This window comes from Pinus tabuliformis, chromosome 7 (assembly GCF_031772625.1).
Source record: "Pinus tabuliformis cultivar Carrire ecotype Pingquan chromosome 7, CPIR1, whole genome shotgun sequence".
In the NCBI taxonomy this organism is placed as follows: domain Eukaryota; kingdom Viridiplantae; phylum Streptophyta; class Pinopsida; order Pinales; family Pinaceae; genus Pinus; species Pinus tabuliformis.
In genome coordinates this window covers 557,816,599-557,827,823 of record NC_142293.1, presented here as the reverse complement: position 1 = coordinate 557,827,823, position 11,225 = coordinate 557,816,599, and the positions used below count along the sequence as shown (strand labels likewise).

General features: G+C 39.6%; 1 pseudogene; it reads left to right on the top strand.

The window, feature by feature from the left end:
* The first annotated feature begins 447 nt into the window (after window positions 1–447).
* Window positions 448–11,225, top strand: part of LOC149248596 (phospholipase A1-Igamma1, chloroplastic pseudogene) — a 49,174-nt pseudogene continuing 38,396 nt past the window's right edge.

Genomic DNA, 11,225 nt, shown 5'->3' with positions numbered 1-11,225 from the left:
CGATTAAAAACATTTACGTGCAATATATGAAAACTTCAATATACTACCTACCACTATGACATTTCATTAATTAACCGTATGGTCAACAAAACTTTGATTTACTCCACGCTATGAATTTAATGTTTGCCGTATGCAGGTTTGGCAATCAACGGTTGAAAGGAGTGGAGCACATCCGACGGTGGAGGGCAATATCGGAAGACCAACAAGTGCTGAAAGTTAACCTCCGAGATTCTTACGTTGCGTTACGTCAGGGGTCAACCACGCGTCAGCTCCATATTTTCTCGGAGCTCCTTCCCGGATTATTCCTTCGTCGGCAAATAGCTCCGAGAAAATCCGGTGAACGGTTTCTGGCTTGGTTCACGGTTTTTCTTGGTTTGCGTTGAAATTAGATTTCAACACAATCCCCTGGTCAAATAGGAAGTATACGCAGAAGTATTCGCTCTCGCCATGATTCAATATGTGCACATCTCTTTATCTCACGCTCCGGCGTTTCGTGCAACAAATCCCAGCCATATTCCGGCTGCTACTTCTGGTGACTGCATTCTCTTCACTATGAAATCGACACTGCCGAAGGCTCTCGTCTGCCAGCCATATGTAAATCTATGTAACCCCTCCGATCTCCTTTCGTCCGTAAAACAGAAGCGGTGGTCGCCTGTTCTCGTACGGGCGGTGGAGAAACCCCAACAGAACGTGCGCAACTCTGGTGTTCGTAAGACCGCCCAGCCACCTGATTTGTCTCTCGACATCAAGGTCGTCGACAGGCCGATTGCCCGGTCGATCATCCCCGGCGACCACGAAAGTTTTGGGACCCTTGATCCCGTGCAGGAAATTCTCCCGCTCTCGCCCAAAGAATCCCTCGGCCAGGAGAACTGGCGACAGTATCAGGGATCAGAAAACTGGGCAGGGCTTGTGGGCGATCGATTGCATCCGAATCTGAGACGAGAAATCGTGAGATACGGCGAGTTTGCGCAGGCCACCTATGACGCATTCGACTTTGAGCCTAATTCTAAATACTGCGGAAGCTGCCGATACGGCAGACAGAAGATGTTCCACAAGGTGGGGCTGGACAACACGGGTTACAACATCACCAAGTATCTCTACGCCATGTCGGACATTCACCTCCCTAAATGGTTCGGCCGCCCATCTTCCATGGACGACAATACATGGAGCAGGGACTCCAACTGGATTGGATACGTTGCGGTGAGCACAGACGAGGAGGTGAGGCGCCTGGGGAGGCGAGACATCGTGGTGGCGTGGAGGGGGACTGTGACGCAGCTCGAGTGGATGGAGGATTTTCAGGATATTCTCCATCCCCTGGGAGAGGTGGGGAGCCTGCACGAGAATTCATCAGTGAAGGTGGAGCGAGGGTTTCTGAGCATATATACCTCAAAGGACCACAACACGAGATACAACAAGCTCAGCGCGTCCGAGCAGGCAATGAAGGAGCTCGGCCGCCTGGTGGATGTGTATACGCAGAAAGGAGAAGACGTGAGTATCACCATGACCGGCCACAGCCTCGGTGGTGCCCTCGCTCTGCTCAGCGCTTACGAGGTTGCAGCGAAGGGCCTCAATTCGCACAAAGCCGACCCCGACAGGACCGTCCCTGTGACTGTCTTCTCTTTCGGAGGTCCGAGAGTGGGCAACTGGGCTTTCAAAGACAGATTGGAGACTATGGGGGTTAAGATTCTGCGCGTGGTGAGCGAACAGGACATGGTGCCCAAGATGCTTGGGATCGTCTTGAACAAAGGGATGGAAAAAATTGAGCAACTGATGAAGCCGTTGCTTGACCGTTTCCCGTGGACATACGCTCACGTTGGAGTGGAAGTCAAGTTGGATCATCGACGTTCACCTTCTCTGAAACAAAATCTCGACCCTGCAGACTATCACAACCTTCATTTGTTGGATGGCTTCGAGAGCTGGTGCGCCCCATTCCGATCAGGGGATGTCAAACGAGACGTGGCGTTGGTGAACAAGGCGTCAGACATGGTGAGGCCGGAGTTAATGGTGCCGGGAAACTGGTATCAATTGGAGAACAAGGGCCTCGTCCGCAACTCGTATGGAAGATGGGTGCAGCCTGAACGAGATCCCGAGGATATCCCATCTCCTAACCACGTACTAGTGCAACAGTCTCTGGGTTTCGAGGTACAGATCAATGTCTGAAAGTAATGCATTTCCGATGTTAAGGGAGATCTAATGATTTGCTTTTTAAAAGGCTTTTAAGGATTTGTTTATGTTTTATATATGTCCGAAGTACCAGCTGAGAAATGTCAAAATAATAATGTTGTATGAAGAGTCCTGTAAGGATTCATAGTTGTGTGTATGGGAGATATATAATCGGTAAGTTCGGCTGAATATATAAAAACCAGTCACAAAGTTTAAAATATATAATCTTGTCAGTTCTGCTGAATATATAAAATCCAGTCACAAAGTTTAAAATATAGGAGAAATAAGATTATCCTACTGATAACCCACCACCAAAGGAAAATATGTAAATCACTTTGAAGAAAAACTGACTTTATTAGATTGTTATGAGAATTTGATGATCCTTTTGTTCAAAGAACTTTGGTGTGACTTTGTCCTATCTAATTTGTCTTCAGACAATTCAGAAATGCATTAGATTTGAAATCATATTTTGATATATTGATATCAAAGTGTAATTTCTTATTCAGAATGTTCCATTCATATCTATAACTAATTAGATAGCTACAACCACTAACTACCGAGCTAAATTCCATAGTTTACCCAGCTAAATTCCATAGTTTGATTCCATAGTTTGAGGGGCCAATTCTTGCTTTTGGAACCACATACAAGCTGTGACTTAACTCCAAAGGACCTCCTGCCTCAATCCCAACAACTGTTTACTTCTTTCTTTCCTACATAGGGAGTTCAGAGGTGCCCAACCTCACCCCAAGTGCACGTACAATGATTCACCCCCAACTAGGGAGTTCAAAATCCATTGTACCAAAAAACTGTGATCAGGCCTGTCTCTATTTTGGCTTTACGATGGTATCCTCCCAAGCTGTTAGCGGGCTGTAGAGTGGCTATCTCAACCCATAGCTCTAGAGTGGCTGTTATAAGGATCCAGAGATTTGATCCCACCCATATAGCCTCGGGACCCAAGCTGTTATAAGGTTCCATAGATCTCTTGTCTCAACCCATAGCCTTTAGGGACCAAGTTGTCATAAGGTTTCAGGCAATTCAGAAATGCATTAGATTTGAAATCATATTTTGATATATTGATATCAAAGCGCAGTTTCTTATTCGGAATGTTCCATTCATCCCATCTATAATAACTTTGGAATTTCTAGGTAATATTTCTTCCTTCGCAACTAAGAGATATTTAGAGCAAATAATTGTGCATAATTGTTTCACACTCTGCCTATATTTCCGCAAGGGAGTGTGAATTGTTTATAAAAATTCGGCCTCTCATCCCTCCTTTTTGATGTGTGTCGTCGCGCAGCTCCAAGCCCAACTATTTTTACTATTTTGAAAGCGTCAAAATAATATGTTAGGGCGTCATTGGTTACCTAACATACACGTAACAATTTTGTTTGGAAGTATTAAAAAATAAGTATATATGGTTTTATTTTTAAATTAAAAAAATGATGTGAATATATATATATATATATATTATAATAATATATATATATATACATATATACATACATGTACATGTATTTAGAGGAATTTGTAATTGTGTTAGTGTTTTAGTTCTTTATATAAGATGTAGAATTAGTTTTGTCCTCACATTACACGAGTCTATTTTAATATTTAACACTTTATTTTGATTCTAATCTCTATCACTATAATTTCTGAAGTTAGTTTTGTCCTTATGTTATGTTGGGTCCATTCCAATCTTTAACATTTCATTTCAATTCTAACTTTTACCACTATAACCTCTACATGTCTAAAACTTTATAAAATTAATTATTATCATTCTATAAATTTATAATAAATATTAAATATATATAACTTTTCAATTATTCATTTTATTGTGATATATAACTATATCCACTTCAATATTATAATATAATTGGTTTATATATAATTTTAGTAAATAAATGGGAACAATTATAATTATCTAGATACATTTGTTATATTATTAACTAATCTCATCACCCAGTGTTTTGGGAATATGTTATTAATATTAAAATTTAATAAAAATGATATTCAATTCTTTAAATTGGACATTCATAATTTGTTTAACATCTGTTATATATAAAATATGTTCAATTTTGTTTAATGAGTTATTTAAATTAAATTTGAAAAATATATACACAATTTGAATTAAAAAAATTTATTGCATATAAGAGTTGAAATTATTTTTAATGAGCTTTTAAAATTAAATTTCCAAAATATATATGCAATTTTAATTTTAAAAAAATGGCATATAAGTATAAATAGAGAAAAGTTGAAAAGTTTTTATATAGCTTTAAGTTAAATCATAATAAATTATAAATTAAATTTTAACATATATAATGTTTTAGAGGGATTAACTTCTCTATAAATTTTATGAAGTTCTTGATGTTGTAGATAATAATCTAATCATGTTTTTTAAATGAAGGAAGAAATTTTTTGTTTTTGTTTTTGTTTTTGTTTGTTTGTTGTTGTTTTTTTTTTTTAAGATATAGAATTTGGTGTTAAATTTACATAAAGACATAAAAAAACTATTTCTTTGTAAAATTAATAACATTGAGGGGTGTCACGGGAGGTAGAGCAAGTGGGGTCTTTTTTAGCCTTGAAGTAATAATTGTTTCGCAATATGCATGGGGCCTAGGTACAACAACAAACAACCAAGCTGAGTACCTCACCTTGTGGAAAGGCTTGGAATTAACCATAGCGAGGAAAATCACTAGATTAATAGTTTTCAGATACTCAATGATTGTCATCCAACAAGTGATCAAGGCTTTGAAGGAGGCTTGTCATGATTCTTCTCCCTTGTTGTCACATACCCAACCCCTTCTATCACCTCGAGGGATGGGGTATATAATTTTTTCCCCTTATTTCCTCTTCGATTCGCTTAGGCGCTTAGCCTGTCTAACCCTTTGTGGGCTAAATTCATTTCACTAATGACTCTGTGCCATTGGTCTTGTTTCTACGCGAAATGACCATAGGCCAGACACAAGGCCAGAGCTCCCAAGCCTGACACTTTTATGTGCGCTTCATTATTTTTTTGAGCCCTTAGTCACATTCTTCAGGAAATGAGGAAGGGTCGAGCTTAACCCGTAGCCTCTTCCATCCCGACGCAATCCTTCATGCCTTCTTTATAACCTGTCGGGGTTAATCTCCCAAGCTACATGTCTCGTGGGGTCTGCCCCCTGCACTTCGATTGGTTTCGTATGCCAACACAATCATCCTCCCTATCTCAGTGTTGCCTTCCTGACGGTTTCCCATCGACCTCTTTGTTCCAGACTTACCTAGACAATGGTTCCCCATACCATCTCCTCATTTGCCTAACACTTGTCCACCATTTTCTTTTGCAACTGCCGGTCCATAGAATCTCTAAAACTTCTGTCACGACACCACTTTATTCCGCCTGGTGGAAAAGTCGGGCTGATCTAGCCGTGGGACTGATTTCTTCCAATAGTATCATTGTCGGGCTTGCATGGATGGCCTACATAGCCAACCTACGTAATCTAGTTCAGTCCCTCCTGGCGCACTTTAAAGAGAAGCACCTACCAACTGTCACGACTCTTCCACAGGGATGGCATGGAAGGTGGGGTTGTATGAATTCCCTTCCCATTGGCTGGTCTTCCACTTGTGTATGCCACCGTAGCCAATTCCACGAGTGTAACATTGTGTGGCGTAATCTATGTCATCCTGCAATAAATTCCCTCTTTGTTCTTCTACAATGAACCCGTGAGGATGACTCGAAAGGTGGACCAACTCCCGACCAATAGCATCGTAGCATTAAGGCGGGTCTTAACATGCAACTGCTTGCATCATCCCACCGGGCCTTACCAGACGCCTTCAACTCTTCTACACAAATGATCCTTCAGGTGAACCTTAGTGGTTCGATGTGTTATATGGGCCAGTTGCTGACAATTGGTGTTACCACAACGGAACAGGACCTGTCACGTACGCCTCTCACATCATCCCGCCAAGCCATGCCCGATGTTTTCCATTACGTTATCTTCTCATTCTTCTGAGCTATGCGTTTGGGCTTAGGTGTGTTGTGGGTCAACCAACCCACTAATAACAACAATGTCGGGTGCACGTCATGTGTAGTGTCATCCCTGCACATCTATCTCGATGCTCCTTAGCTTGTGATTTTAGAAATGTTCAAGGAATGAACCCTGGGCTCCCACTTTTGGATCACGTCAGATTGCCTCTCGACTAATCATAGGAAGCTCGGGCTGGCATGTTAGCTAGCACATCCGGCTGACATCATCGCAGTTGTTCATATTATCAAACAACTAACCCTTCCGAGTTCTATTCAAACCATGTCCTCACTTCTTCATCCAATCACGTTCCAGGGAAAAATATGGCACGTCAATGAGGTGTCTCCATGTTCAGGATTCAGATCAACGAAGGGATAAGGTTTCTTGATCCTCCCTCTTAAGCACAGGACTCAGTCCCTTCGTGCTGTGACCAGTCTCATTTCGATCTCGTCTAGAGGACCTCGATCCTTGGTTATATAACAAATCATAAGAGGATCTTTGTGAACACGCCATAGAGAAACTCTATCACTATATAAGCCTTCTCCAACTAATCTACCTGGTTGCGGCTTTATCTTAGAGGTTAGGTAGACCTCTTAATCTTCTTTTATGAAAATTTGATGCTCTTCTAACAACGATATAATTCACTTAATGGCATTACGCCTCATGATCTTGTGTGTTATATACGCTAAGCGAGTTCTTGCCCATAGGCCTTCCCTGCCCTTGCGTAGGGAATTCCTCACATGGAAACATAGGCGATCATACACCCATTTCCTACCATGGGTTTGGTGCAGGATTCCGAGAAGGTTCCACTTCACCTGACACAAGCCGACAATTCTAGAATCCATGTTAGTCCTACATGCGACTCCTTAGTACTGCTCAAAGGTTTTTGGGGCATTTGGCTACTGTAGGGACTTGTAGCCCTTAATGCCAAAGTCCCTAAGGCGAGAATGGAGGTTGCTGCAAATGCAAGGTTTTAGGTCATTTGAGTATGGTTGCAAGACATTTAGGTAAAGCTGCAAGGATCAACCGGCCCTGGGGAACTTCCCATAACATTCATACACTTCTTTCCTGCCATCACAACAACTTGTAAGTAATTACCTCAAATGTATACAATGATTGACTATGGCCAACAAAGGGTCTTTTATGTAAGTTGTACATTAATAAAAAGGATCTCAAAACCCACTACTTTTAATGGTTTAATTCAAGCTTAATTATGTCCTGAAACATATCATTAAGATGATTCAAGTTCACTACTGTATTATTTTCTGAGCATGGTTAAACATATCATGAAATTCTTTCTCTTCCATTACTGTGTCATTTTGAGCACATATGGATGTTTTATTCAGAGTAAGGCCATCCTCGAATCCATAGCTTAGGCATCACTGTTCTTAGGTTCATTTCACATCTTAACATCAGATACTCTATGGTTGCCATAACTTAGGCTATTGAACACATTTGCTTTCAGGTTCAAGCACCAACATGCATATATACACACACATATATTCAACATACATATAAGGAGAATATCCCCTCCAAGTTACACCACAGGTATATGCACAAACAACACAAAAGCAATCTTTGTTTTCAAGAACCATTATAAACAACAGTACAACATAATCCATTTAAATGCAAGAAACATTCACAAATACCTATATTTAAGTCTACATGGAAACGAAGTCTAGGACTATGAATCTCCACCCAACCATAGATAGCTACAACCACTGTTACTTGCAGTTGCCACCCCCGAGCCAGATTCCATAGTCTGAGGGGGCAATTCTTGCTTTTGGGACCACACACAAGTTGTCAGTTAAGTCAGGGACTCCAAAGGACCTCCTGCCTCAATCCCAACAACTGTTTACTTCTTTCTTTCCTACATAGGGAGTCTAGAGGTGCCCAACCTCACCCCCAAGTGCACGTACAATGATTCACCCCCTCCTAGGGAGTCCAAAATCCATTGTACCAATTAAGGCAGTAACCAAAGACTGTGATCAAGCCTGTCTCTATTTCGGCTTTACGATGGTATCCTCCCAAGATGTTACAGGGTTCTAGAGTGGCTATCTCAACCCATAGCCTCCAAGGGACCCAAGCTATTATAGGGATCCAGAGATTTGTTCCCACCCACAGCCTCCAGGGACCCAAGCTGTTATAGGGTTCATTAGATCTCTTGTGTCAACCCATAGCCTTTAGGGACCCAAGTTGTCATAAGGTTTCAGGAAATTCAGAAATGCATTAGATTTAAATCATATTTTGATATATTGATATCAAAGTGTAGTTTCTTATTCGGAATGTTCCATTCATCCCATCTATAATAACTTTGGAATTTCTAGGTAATATTTTATTCCTTCACAACTAAGAGATATTTAGAGCAAATAATTGTGCATAATTGTTTCACACTATGCCTATATTTCCACAAGAAAAAATGGAGTGTGAATTGTTTATAAAAATTCGGCCTCCCATCCCTCCTTTTTGATGTGTGTCGTCGTGCAGCTCCAAGCCCAACTATTTTTAGTTTATATATATATATATATATATATATATATATATATATATATATATATATATATAATTCTTTACGTAGTTTCTTTGTTTTCGATGGTTTAGTCATGTGAATATTTGCTTCAGTGATTCACACAGTCTATGAAAGTGTAAAAATAATATGTTAGGGCATCATTGGTTATGTAACATACACGTAACAATTTTGTTTCGAAGTATTAAAAAATAAGTATATATGAATTTATTTTTAAATTAAAAAAAAAGATGTGAATGTATATATGTATATATGTAAAAATGATGTGAATATATATATATTTAAGTATTATAATATAATATATATACATACATACGTACATACATACATGCACATGTATTTAGAGGAATTTGTAATTGCGCTGGTCTCTTACTTCTTTATATAAGATGTAGAATTAGTTTTGTCCTCACATTACATGAGTCTATTTTAACATTTAACATTTTATTTTGATTCTAATCTCTACCACTATAATTTATGAAGTTAGTTTTGTCTTTATGTTATGTTGGGTCCATTCCAATCTTTAACATTTCATTTCAATTCTAATGTTTACCACTATAACCTCTAGATGTCTACCTGAAAAACTTTATAAAATTAATTATTATCATTCTATAAATTTATAATAAATATTAAATATATATAACTTTTCAATTATTCATTTTATTTTGTTATATAATTATATCCACTTTAATATTATAATATAATTGTTTTATATATAATTTTAATAAATAAATGGGATCAATTATAATTATCGAGATACATTTATTATAATATAACTAATCTCATCACCAAGTGTTTTGGGAATATGTTATTAATATTAAAATTTAATAAAAATGATATTCAATTCTTTAAATTGGACATTCATAATTTGTTTAATATTTGTTATATATAATATTTGAAATTGTTTTAATGAGTTATTTAAATTAAATTTGAAAAATATATACACAATTTGAATTAAAAAAATATATTGCATATAATAGTTGAAATTATTTTTAATGAGCTTTTAAAATTAAATTTCCAAGGGTCGAGCTTAACTCGTAGCCTCTTCCATCCCGACGCAATCCTTCATGCCTTCTTTATAACCTGTCGGGGTTAATCTCCCAAGCTACATGTCTCGTGGGGTCTACCCCCTGCACTTTGATTGGTTTTGTATGCCAACACAATCATCCTCCCTATCTCAGTGTTGCCTTCCTTACGGTTTCCCATACTACATGTTAGGTCCCCATCGACCTCTTTGTTCCAGAGTTACCTAGACAACGGTTCCCCCATACCATCTCCTCATTTGCCTAACGCTTGTCCACCATTTTCTTTCGTAATTGCCGATCCACGACATCTCAAAAACTTCCCTCACAACACCACTTTATTCTGCCTGGCGGCAAAGTCGGGCTGATCTGGCTGTGGCACTGATTTCTTCCAATAGTATCATGGTTGGGCTTGCATGGATGACCTACATAGCCAAGATACGTAATCTAGCTAAGTCCCTCTTGGCGCACTTTAAAGAGAAGCACCTACCAACCATCACGACTCTTCCACCGGGCTGGCATGGAAGGTGGGGTCGTATGAATTCCCTTCCCATTGGCCTGTCTTCCACTCATGTATGCCACTGTAGCCAATTCCACGAGTGTAACATTGTGTGGCATAACCTACGTCATCCTTCCAACTTACCTTCCTCGCGCTTATGAATAAATTCCCTCTTTGTTCTTCTACGATGAACCCGTGAGGATGACTTGATAGGTGGGCCAAATCCTGACCAATAACATCGTAGCATTAAGGGGGGTCTTAACATGTAGCTTCTTGCGCCATCCCGTCGGGCCTTAATCGACGCCTTCAACTCTTCTGCACAAATGATCCTTCAGGTGAAACTTAGTGGTCCGACATGTTATATGAGCCAGTCGCTAACAATTGGTGTTACCACAATGGAACAAGAACTTCCACATACACCTCCCACAGCATCCTGCCAGGCCATGCCGGATGTTTTCCATTTTTTTATCTTCTCATTCTTCTGAGTTATACGTTCGGGCTTAGGTGTGTTGTGGGTCAACCAACCCACTAATAACAACAATGTCGGGAGCACATCATGTGTAGCGTCATCCCTGCACCTCTATCTTGATGTTCCTTAGCTTGTGCTTTTAGAAATGTTCAGGGAATGAACCTTTGGGCTCCCACCTCTGGATCATGTCAGATTTCCTCTCGACTAATCATAGGAAGTTCAGGCTGGCATGTTAGCTAGCACATCCAGCTGACGTCATCGTAGTTGTTCATATTATCAAACAACTAACCCTTCCGAGTTCTATTCAAACCATGTCCTCACTTCTTCATCCAATCACATTCCAGGGAAAAATATGGCACGTCAATGAGGTGTCTCCATGTTTAGGATTCAGATTAACGAAGGGATAAGGTTTCTTGATCCTCCCTCTTAAGCACAGTACTCAGTCCCTTCATACTGTGACTAGTCTCATTTCAATCTCGTCTAGAGGACATCGATCCTTGATTATGTAACAAATCATAAGAGGATCTTTGTGAACACTCCACAGAGAAAC